We start from the raw sequence: 10,407 nt of genomic DNA on the forward strand, positions 1-10,407 counted from the left end.
CAAACAAATAAACAAATAAATAAATTCCAGAACTGATAGATAGATAGATAGATAGATAGATAGATAGATAGATAGATAGATAGATAGATAGATAGATAGATAGATAGATAGATAGATAGATAGATAGATAGATAGATAGATAGATATTTGTAGGAAGCAGCTCGGTTTTTTTAAAAACGTGCACTCTTCAGGACGGGATTTGATTGGCTGGCACGGCGCCAGGGTATTGTCACTCACAGAGTGTAAACAAGGCTGTGATTGGCTGCTGTCCAGTCCGCATTGGGCTGTCTGAAAGGAAAAAAAAAAGCAATAACTGGCGTTACGGTTTCAAGGCGTCCCTGGGTTACATGATGAAAGATAAGAGGGAGATGGTTTTAAGGCGCCCCGAAAGGCGGGCCCTTATGGCCCAGGAGTCATTTGTGTCAGGCGTGAAGTGAAGGCGCCCCGTCAAGCGGGAGAAATACTGCTATTTATATTGTAAAAAAAAAAAGAAAAGAAAAGAAAGAAAGAAAGAAAGAAAGAAAGAAAGAAAGAAAGAAAGAAAGAAAGAAAGAAAGAAAGAAAGAAAGAAAGAAAGAAAGAAAGAAAAAAAAAAAAACCGTCACATGGTAAAAATTCTCGTTGATATAAGAGCATGTCACCGACTCTGGGGAGAACCAGGACAGTAGGGCGACAACTCCGATTAACTAGGAGGATTAACACGAGTTTTTATGCTTAAAGGGAAAAAAGTGGGAATGTGGAAGAATTGGATCAGCTAGAAGAAGGTCTGTGCGGAAAACACACAAACTGTACTTAATAGTTTATTGTACATTTCTGAACCTTATGTAGTCCTCCGGGTTATGTTCTGATTTGTTTGCTGTTTCTATTTTTAATTGATGGAGATAGCATTTAAAATCTGTGATTATTAATATAGTGGCTGAAATGTTAACTCCAGTGAATGAAATGCTCTTGATGAGTCCAGCATGAGAGCAATAGAAAAGAATCAGGTTATTGCTTGTGTCTTCTCTGTTGAAATCTAAAACATGCAGATGATTTATTATTATCGCAGTATTATTATGCATTAATCAGGAGAGAATTAATGTACTGAAATTGACATTTAAAAGTGAAAGTTAAACACCAGTATTGCAGTGTCACAAGGTACCCAAATCACTGCAGCTCCCAGGACATGATGCACTTCATTTGTTTGTCTTATTTCAGTAATATTTAGATTTGATATTTCAGAGGGAGTACATTCTCAGCCGAAGCTGAAATGCAACTAAAAACACAACAGAAGCATACACAGTCCTTGCTTTTTCCATCATTATGATTGTGTAACTCGGTGCTCTTCCATACTATAGCGATAACTGCTGCAGAGAGATGGATGTTTCTTTAGAAACACACCAGGTCCTACAATGAGGAGTTGTCCTTGGCCAATGAAGCATGCCTGATTGACATGCATGCTTACGCTGTCACTACCAACCACCAGAATTGGATTTTTTTTCTGCTTTCTATATAGATTATATCCCTGAGTGTGCAGTTTTAGGCATTCATAAGAGGATACGACACAATTTTAGTTCTCAAGGCAACAATACAATATCAGCCAATAGCACTCAATCTCCCGTGATTCGGTGTTGATTCATAAGATAAAGATGAACAAAAATTATTTTTGATGCGTTCTTCAAAATCAGAAGCAATTAATTACACATCAGTTTAAAAAATAAAAATAATTCACACAAGATGTCTGTCTTTTTTATAATAATCAATTTATAATCAAACATAATCGATACTAATTGATTCACAGTTGTTGCCTTGATTAATTTGTCATTGCTTTATTGATGAAACCATCCATTGTCTGAATAATTTTTTTTTAAAGAGTAATTTTACATGTCACCAAGTTTGGAAATCACACCCTTATCTCTTTTGGGACTTTTTCAATCCTACAATTGTTAATGTTGTGTACCTTTGGAAGGAAAAAATTTATGTTCATATTTGCACATTTAAATACAAAATGTACGAAAAGTGTGTGCTTGAGAGTGCCACCACAGTAATAGGGAATAGTAGAGTTTGGATGTTTTGAATAAGGTATAAATATAGAACGAGTGTGAGCCTTTAACACCATTCACAGCATGCACACTGGATTTAAAAATCGACGCATTGAGATTGCACAAGGACCAAAATGAACACTGATCATACACAATATACAAAATGATGGAATAAACCAGTTAGCTCCTGCAGAAAAATTGATCTTGTGTGCTTGTGTGTATAAATAGCTGATATTTGGTGTAATCAATAGGCCTTACATAAGCATTTGACACATTAGTATTTACAGATGGGTAAAGTATTGCCAGTGAAAAAAAAAGTGTTGACTTGGCAATTTGCACTTTTACTTGTGACTGTGTATACTTGTTTGTTTAGTCATATATATTTTTTATAACAACTCAGAAAAGCTGAAAGAAGCTTAGCACCCCAAACCAGGCATCAAGCTCAGTTGAGTCATATTATTATTATTATTATTATTATTATTGTTTTATTTAGGGGGGGGTCTGTATGAATAATTTAGAATTATCATGCCTTGACAGGTTGCACAGACTGCAGAGTAGTATTAAAGTAACTTAAGGTGTGTTTTTTTTTGTGCAGTAAAGATTGCCTTGCATGCACATCAACATCAAATAAACATACAAATGTGCCGGGTCTTTTTAAGCCTTATATGATCACTGAAATACCATTTTCCTTCTCTCTCATTGCAGGTTTGTTCTGCGTAAAACTCTGTTCTAAACCTTTTTTTTTTTTTTATCTATATTTGAAAAACAGCAGATAATAATATTGAAACTAATGATACATTAGTATACTGATCTATAATATATATATATATATATATATATATATATATATATATATATATATATATATATATTGGTGTATACCTACATCCCAAAAAAATTTCATCATCCTTTAACTTAAAATTTGTTTCTGAGACCTGTTGCACTCAGGGACCCCTTTAATTGTAAAATGAATCCCACACACACTACCAGTACAGACCTATTCGAAGGACATAATCAAATATTAAGCAGATTATTATCCTGGATATTTATTAAAACCAGATAGCTTATTATACCTGAACTTTCCACCAATACAACCGGGGCAAAGTTGGCATTATGTGTATGGTGACATGTTTTTGAGTTATTGAGGGTTGGGTCAAGGAGTCAATCAGTTTAATTAAAGAAGGCAGTGAAACAGGTGATAAAGAACTCAATATGTACATACTCAATATGGGCAATGTACACACAAACACACACACATAATCATGTAATTCTTTGAATAATGATGGCTTGTGATTTCTGCTACTCCAGTGGGGGGACTGCACTTTAAGAATGACTGCTTTAAGAAGGTATACTCTTCAAGGTCACACTATATCTTTTAAGATAATTGACATTGCATGAATCTTCTGGTTGTTATGGCAAATTATAGACCAGTGCAGCCAAGTGGTGATGTTATCCAGAACTCAGTGTAGCAATTGTTAATATATATATATATATATATATATATATATATATATATATATATATATATATATATATATATATATATATATATATAAAATAATTTTTCTTTTTTTTTTCTTTTTTTACTAATATTACAGCACAGAAAGCGGAAAATGTTTTAAACACCATGTTGTTATTACAGTTCAGGCTTCATTTTAAAAGTGGTTGTTTTATCATTTTGCAGTTCAAATATAATTGACATGTAATTGACATCCTTGATGCAGAACACAACTTAATCCCCAAGACTATAATAGCATATTTAGTAGTATATGATCAGAATCCAGGGCTCCTCGTGAAACAGGAAGCACAGCATGATATTTTTAGTTACGTAGGCAGAAATCCTTCGGAAGAAATCTTGCAGGAATGTTGCACATGATCCTTGTCAGTCCTCCTCATACAGAACACAAAGGGACATATAAAGGCATTTACAGCTAAGCAGCAATAACTAGCTGTAACCAGATCAAAAATGTAAACAAAGAGATATTTACTGGAATTAAAGTCAATGACAGATTGGGCAGAACAGTGTGGTGTAAAAGACTGACACAAGAATTCAAAGTGTTTCTCCATCACAACCCTGGCCATGATAAATAGACCAAAAACTAATACACGAACAAATGTTAGTCTTATAAAAAACAATGTTAACTTTCGTTGAATTATTTTCAATTTTATATAAATTTGAATGTTAGAACGTGTGCGTAGATCAAGACCTTAGAGTACCTTCTAAGTAACTATTTGGCAACAGAGAGATCATGTAATAAATTATTTACATGCCACAGCAAAAGTGAAACATTCTAAAAGTATAAGTGATTTTCAAGGTTCAAGCTGCCTTTAAATTCAAAAAGCAACATTTTTACGTTCAATATTTGAAATGTTATGTATAAAATAAAATACAAAATAAAATATAATATAACTACAAGGGTTTCAAGTTCCATTTGAACCCGAACTCTCTACAATACTACATTAGGCACTACACAAAAATGTACTATGTGCACTACGGATAATCACAGAGCTGATAATGTAACATAGTACGCAAATAAGTAAATAGGCAAGAGGTCATCCTTGGTTATATATGTAATTATAATTGGCCAGCTTGTAAGTCTATAATATTAGACTGGTTAAACTAATAAAGTTAATCAAAGAACAAAAAACTGAAATCAAAGTCCAGTGGCGAGAATAAAAATAAAACAATGCCGTCTTATGGGGAATTATTTTTCTTCCACTAGTAGAATGTCAGCTACAAATGATATAAGCAGGTGTGTGTGTGTGTGTGTGTGTGTGTGTGTGTGTGTGTGTGTGTGTGTGTGTGTGTGTGTGTGTGTGTGTGTGTGAAACACCCACAGGATGTGACACAAAGCCAAATGCAGTCCAGAGGAAAGAGAACAATACGTGGAGGAACCAGCAGAGCCTCATGCTCATTAGCCTCCTTCATCAGCCAGGGACTGAAAGAGAGAGCAGAGCGACACAAATATACGGGTATCTGGGAGAGCAAACAATACACTGATAGATGGTGTAACGTAAAACGACGGAGCGATTCGTTGTGTCAGTGCTACGATGCTCTCGGAACACTGACGCTTTGTGCTGCTTTGTGTACTTTATGTGTGTCTGTGTGCGAAGCTGGCAAACAGCAATGGGTGTTTCAGGGGGTTAAAGTGAGTCACATTTTGGATAAATTAGCAGTAAATGTCTTATTTCCTTTTGTGGAAAAGGTACTGTAAGATGAAATCAATTGCCCAGATGCTTTTAATATAATACGGAAGTGATCAGTCAGAATATTTACAATGGGTTTTTAACTATCCAGTTGTTTTTGTTGTTTTTCTTTTGTTAATAAGTGTCATTTGATGGGTCATGTTTTTTTTCAATATTTAGTAATGATAATACAGCAAAGTCAGTGTGCAGGCTGCATTCATGGCCAACACAATACTTCGTCTGTCACAGGTAAAAACATCTGGAGCTCTCCATCAATAACCTTCATTCATCACAGAAGAGAATTCTGAATCCCTCAAAACGTTCCAAAGACTCAGCATTGACAGGTAGATTGAAGGAGAAATAAATGCAGAAAAAAGATGTGGAAAGCCTAGAGAATGCCTGGGGTTTTCCTATAGGACACAGCACCAGAATATGGAAACCCATATGTTTTTTTTCCTCACAAAATGAGAAGAGTACTACTGTTTTTCCTTTGTCTATTGCTTTTTTGTTTTTATGTTATTTACTTCTTCAATGTACACAAAACAAAATTGTTTCTAGGTAGATAGATAATCAGATCCTTGGCTCAGGTTAAAAGTTTATATCTACAATTAAATTGGAGGATTTAGTCAGTAAAAGTAAAAGTTGTTTTCCCTAATCTCAATTCAAGCAAAATTATGAAATTTAAATAGAAAAATCAATTTCATTACCTCACTCTTATGGTTGTAATCCTTTCAGCAAATTAGACACGGCCCTATTAAGCACCCAACTAATACAATTGAAATTAAAAAGTACTTAAAGTATCCAGTAACAAACCGTTGGCTCTTTGGAAAAAAGATGCCTTGGCAGGGTAGTTATATATTGAAAAAAGCAAAGTGTAAAGTTTAAAATAGATTAGATGCATGCAAATTCTCATTCAAGTTTAAGTTAATATAATATATCAATAAAAGAAAAAAAGGCTTGGATTAAAATAAATCTGTGCATTCAGTACCATAATTAAGTGCTTAGTTGTTCAATCACTAAAAAAAGCATTCTGTTTAGGATCATGTAATCCACTGCTTTTAAAGACTTTACATAGTCATTACATTTATGTAAACCTTAATGTTTCACTACTAAATTATCTTTGATTAAAAAAAAATAGCACATATGAAGGAAGTGTAAGATTATTTGAATAGCTGGGGTCAGTAATTTTCCTTGTATGATATAATTCATTCTAATCATGACATAGGCTGAATATTGTTTAGAAAGGGTTTTGTTTTTTTTGCTATTTTAGGTTTAGCCAAGGGCAAAAAATGGATGTAAAAAACACAAAAATGAAAGGACCAAATTCTTCGAATTTTTTTAAACAATGGTGTCTGTGTATCTACTACTTTTGGAGCATGACAATGATTATAAAAAAAAAATAAAATCACAGTTTTAATCATTTTACTGGAACGCTTACACACATGCATCTGCAGCCATGCAAAGATGTGTTGTTTGGGGAGTAAAGCATTCAAATGGCAAAATAACCTTTCCAGAGAGAGCAAGAAAAACCAGGACATTTGCAATCGGGATTATTACGTGGACCGATTTACAGATTTGATTCAATCTGTCTTTAATCCTTATGTTGTTCTTATTATTCAGCAAAGGATGCCACATTGACAAAGTGTTGTGTATTTTATTTCATTAAAGTTATTACTTTGACACAATTTCAGAAATAGATACATAATTTCTTTGCATGTTTGGGGATTCTCCTGCCAGGAGATAAACAAGACACAAGCAGGACAAAAAATATTAGTGTTCATCTAGTTTTAGTGCAATTATATTAATGCAATAATTTTTGTGCAATATTGCCACAAGCAGCGATCGCTGGGGTCCAAGCATCAGTCTCAGTGGAGGTGATGCTCTGTAATGTTAGGCCACAATAATACAGATTTCTTGCAGTTAAAGCAAAAAGCTACAACTGCCTATAAATTGATATGTACACCTAAGTTGTAGGTGCAATAATTAGCTCATTTATTAGCCACATCAATTTGCATCAGACTGTATACATGCTTATAATGCTGTCTTGAAAAATTACTGATTGTAGTTCACCCTGTATCCTGTCAATCTCCTAAACTATTTTCAGGTCAGTATTAAGGATGGATGGATCCCAAAGTATTAATACTTTTATAGTGTTGTATTGGGACATATGATATTAAAATATTACTGTTTTATCTTATGTAATGCCTTTAGTTCATCGCACAAACAAGTCAGCATTCAGTCACCCAGACATTTATCTTGAGATCATGGCATCTGTTGCTGGACAATGGGGGGGATGTTGTAACATTATGTATTAGATTGAATTAAATGTTTTTTAAACAAAAGAAAAGGCCAGTCCATTGCCGATTGTTTTAATATTAATAATAATGGCTTTCAAAAACTATATAGGCTTTAAAAATATTTATATAAGCATGGAAATTGGTATTAGTGTCTGGTCTTGAAAGTCCTTGGGATCAAATACAAAAGAAATGAAGCAATATCACCCATCCCTAGTCTGTGATTTTCTTTGATGAAGGAGTGTAGTTGGGGGGCTGAAATGGTAGGCAAAAATTTAAAGACAATGTTTTTCGGCCGGCCGAGATTCCATATTACTTATATTAAATATTAACTAAAATTCCCTAATACTGTATGGATGGATATCGCCATACTTCAGTTACATAGGGGTTTCAATCCTAGCAATACAATCTGCCAACACTAACTGACCGACAGGTTTCTGCCCAGAGCTTTTCTAAAATACATCATGGTGATATTTGAATATTAATTTCCGACTTCCAGGTTAAAGTATAGAAATGTCATGAGCTACTGTGGGTAGAAGAATACTTTTGTAAAATGGTTGACAAATACAGAACAACAGTTTACCAAAACTTAAAAAATCCATTTGCAAGCCATCTACAACTAAATGAAGAAAATAAATAAAACTGCTAAGTGGAGTATATATATATATACTCCACTTAGTCCATCTTGTAGTGAAGACTACGCCATGTTTATTCTATTATTAAATTAAATTATATTTTAATATGTTTGTGTATAGCCCTATAATCATACTACATTGCATTCTCTGTGAAAAAAGGGTTACCTGATAGATAGATAGATAGATAGATAGATAGATAGATAGATAGATAGATAGATAGATAGATAGATAGATAGATAGATAGATAGATAGATAGATAGATAGATAGATAGATAGATAGATAGATAGATAGATAGATGGGAAATTCTAGATGTATAAAATTTTTTTTACTTTTCTATGTCCCACAGGGGGTCTGGACATTGTAAAGTAAATCGTAGCATATGTGACAGTTACAGTTGATACTGGAATCTTGCAGAGTTTCTCACGAGCAAATGTGTCGTGAGGTCAAATAAACATGGCAGGCGATAGTTCAGCCTGGCTTGGTCTCACACGCATGATGTCAAGATTTGACACGTTTTTACATGAGACAGTCTGCATCCTCCACCTACGCCAAAGTATGAGTCATTAATGTTGAATATGTTTTTATTATTTCCATTTTACACACACCACACTAGTGAAAAATCTGGGAAAATAATGTTTTAAATCCAACATAAAATCTTAGGCATTTTGCAATTGTCAAGCTGGGAAAATTGGCCTGATTATTCTGTAGTGTGGCCCAGGCATTGAAAAGCTCATACATTTCTACACAGAAATGCATCACATCAAATTTCTATTTAAGTGGTTCTAAAGAGCTGTTTTTTAAACAATAGTCTCTTTGGTGGTATAGCTTTATTTTCTCATTAGGTATTGTGTGTGTGTGTGTGTGTGTGTGTGTGTGTGTGTGTGTGTGTGTGTGTGTGTGTGTGTGTGTGTAAGACTAACGAATTGCACAATTGAAAGATTAATTCATCAGCTCATTTTCCTAACTTTTGCCATGTTCACCTATGGCTCAGCATTCCTGTTCCACCTTGGCCTTGTGTAAGAACAGTATCCTAAATAGACTTGCGGCTGGGTGGCCTCTCAAGCCTTTATAATTCACGCGGTTCTGTGGAAGAAGTGGCGGCGCCAATGCTTGTGCACGGGGACGGCACCTCCCTGCAGAAACAGGCCAGGCTGTTTGATCAGCTCTACATTTTAATTGGCTCTTAGGACCCTGGAGTGTCAGCGCGCCAGTGTTGCGCTCTCCTGCCGTACCTTCCTAATTAAAATCATTACCAATTCCTAAGTGCATTACACTGCAGCATGCCCGTGTGTGGTGTCCGTGTCCTGATATCTTGATACCAAAATACACTCACTGTTGTATCATTGTCATCATCATCATCATCGGAAAATCAGTCAGATGCTTATTTCACACAGGCAAATCGATGCAAAGCAATTTGCAGTGAAACATGATCAGTGTCATTAGCTCCCTGTAGATAGGAGGTGTTTGTGTGTTCTCTTCGAAGCCTCTCAAACAAAGGAGGTATTTTTTATGTCCCCCTAATGTCCCTCACTCACCCCTGGAGGCACAGACAGACAAGAATGCACTTTATTGGCACAATAAAAAAAAGACAGTCAGATGGGAAAATTAGTTGAAGGACTGGATAATAGATCCAAGCGGGTGTGTGTGTGTTTTTGTGAAATTGATCATAATCACTAAATGTATTAATCAAGCAAACACTGAGCTGAAAATGTATCTATTGATCACAGCTATGGTACCTTGAAATTGGATTTATAAAAAAAAGAAGAATAAGGCCTGAATAAGGAAAAAAATTCCAAAGAAAGCATCTATATCTTTTTTTCGTCCTTTAAATGATGCAAAATATGACCTGAAATACAATGGTCACTTTTCTCTATTAAAGCTCATAGGGCAGGATCTATGGTGTATTGATTATTATGTTTTGATTGGTACATCGGCTTGATTTGGTTATTCCATACTTACTAATTGTACATACTAAAACATTTTACAGGAAGTGGTAACAAACATTCTTAGTCCCACAGATAACATTGTTAAAAGCTAATATGGTATTCACATTAAATATTAAAGGCTTTTTATAATACAGTTTGACATTTGTTTTTCCCCAAATTTGGGTCAACACTTTATGGGTCTACTGCCATTTTGAAACATATCTGCTGGTGAAAATATGTATACATAAAGTAATTAGTAAATATGGCGATAATCCTTATGCTAATATTATTTCTATATTGCGCATGGACAAGCTGAATAATCAGAAATTATACAGAACATTCAAA

The 10,407-nt window shown here is 34.4% G+C and overlaps 1 long non-coding RNA gene across 1 annotated transcript; it reads left to right on the forward strand.

Annotated features, from left to right (window-relative positions):
- Positions 1 to 224: 224 nt before the first annotated feature.
- Positions 225 to 8,143, forward strand: LOC310739781. Its single transcript, XR_014537480.1, has 2 exons — positions 225 to 764; positions 4,862 to 8,143. It is a non-coding gene; the product is annotated as an uncharacterized lncRNA (long non-coding RNA).
- The last annotated feature ends 2,264 nt before the right edge of the window (positions 8,144 to 10,407 follow it).

This window comes from Silurus aristotelis, assembly GCF_946808225.1.
Source record: "Silurus aristotelis genome assembly, chromosome: 17".
NCBI lineage: Eukaryota > Metazoa > Chordata > Actinopteri > Siluriformes > Siluridae > Silurus > Silurus aristotelis.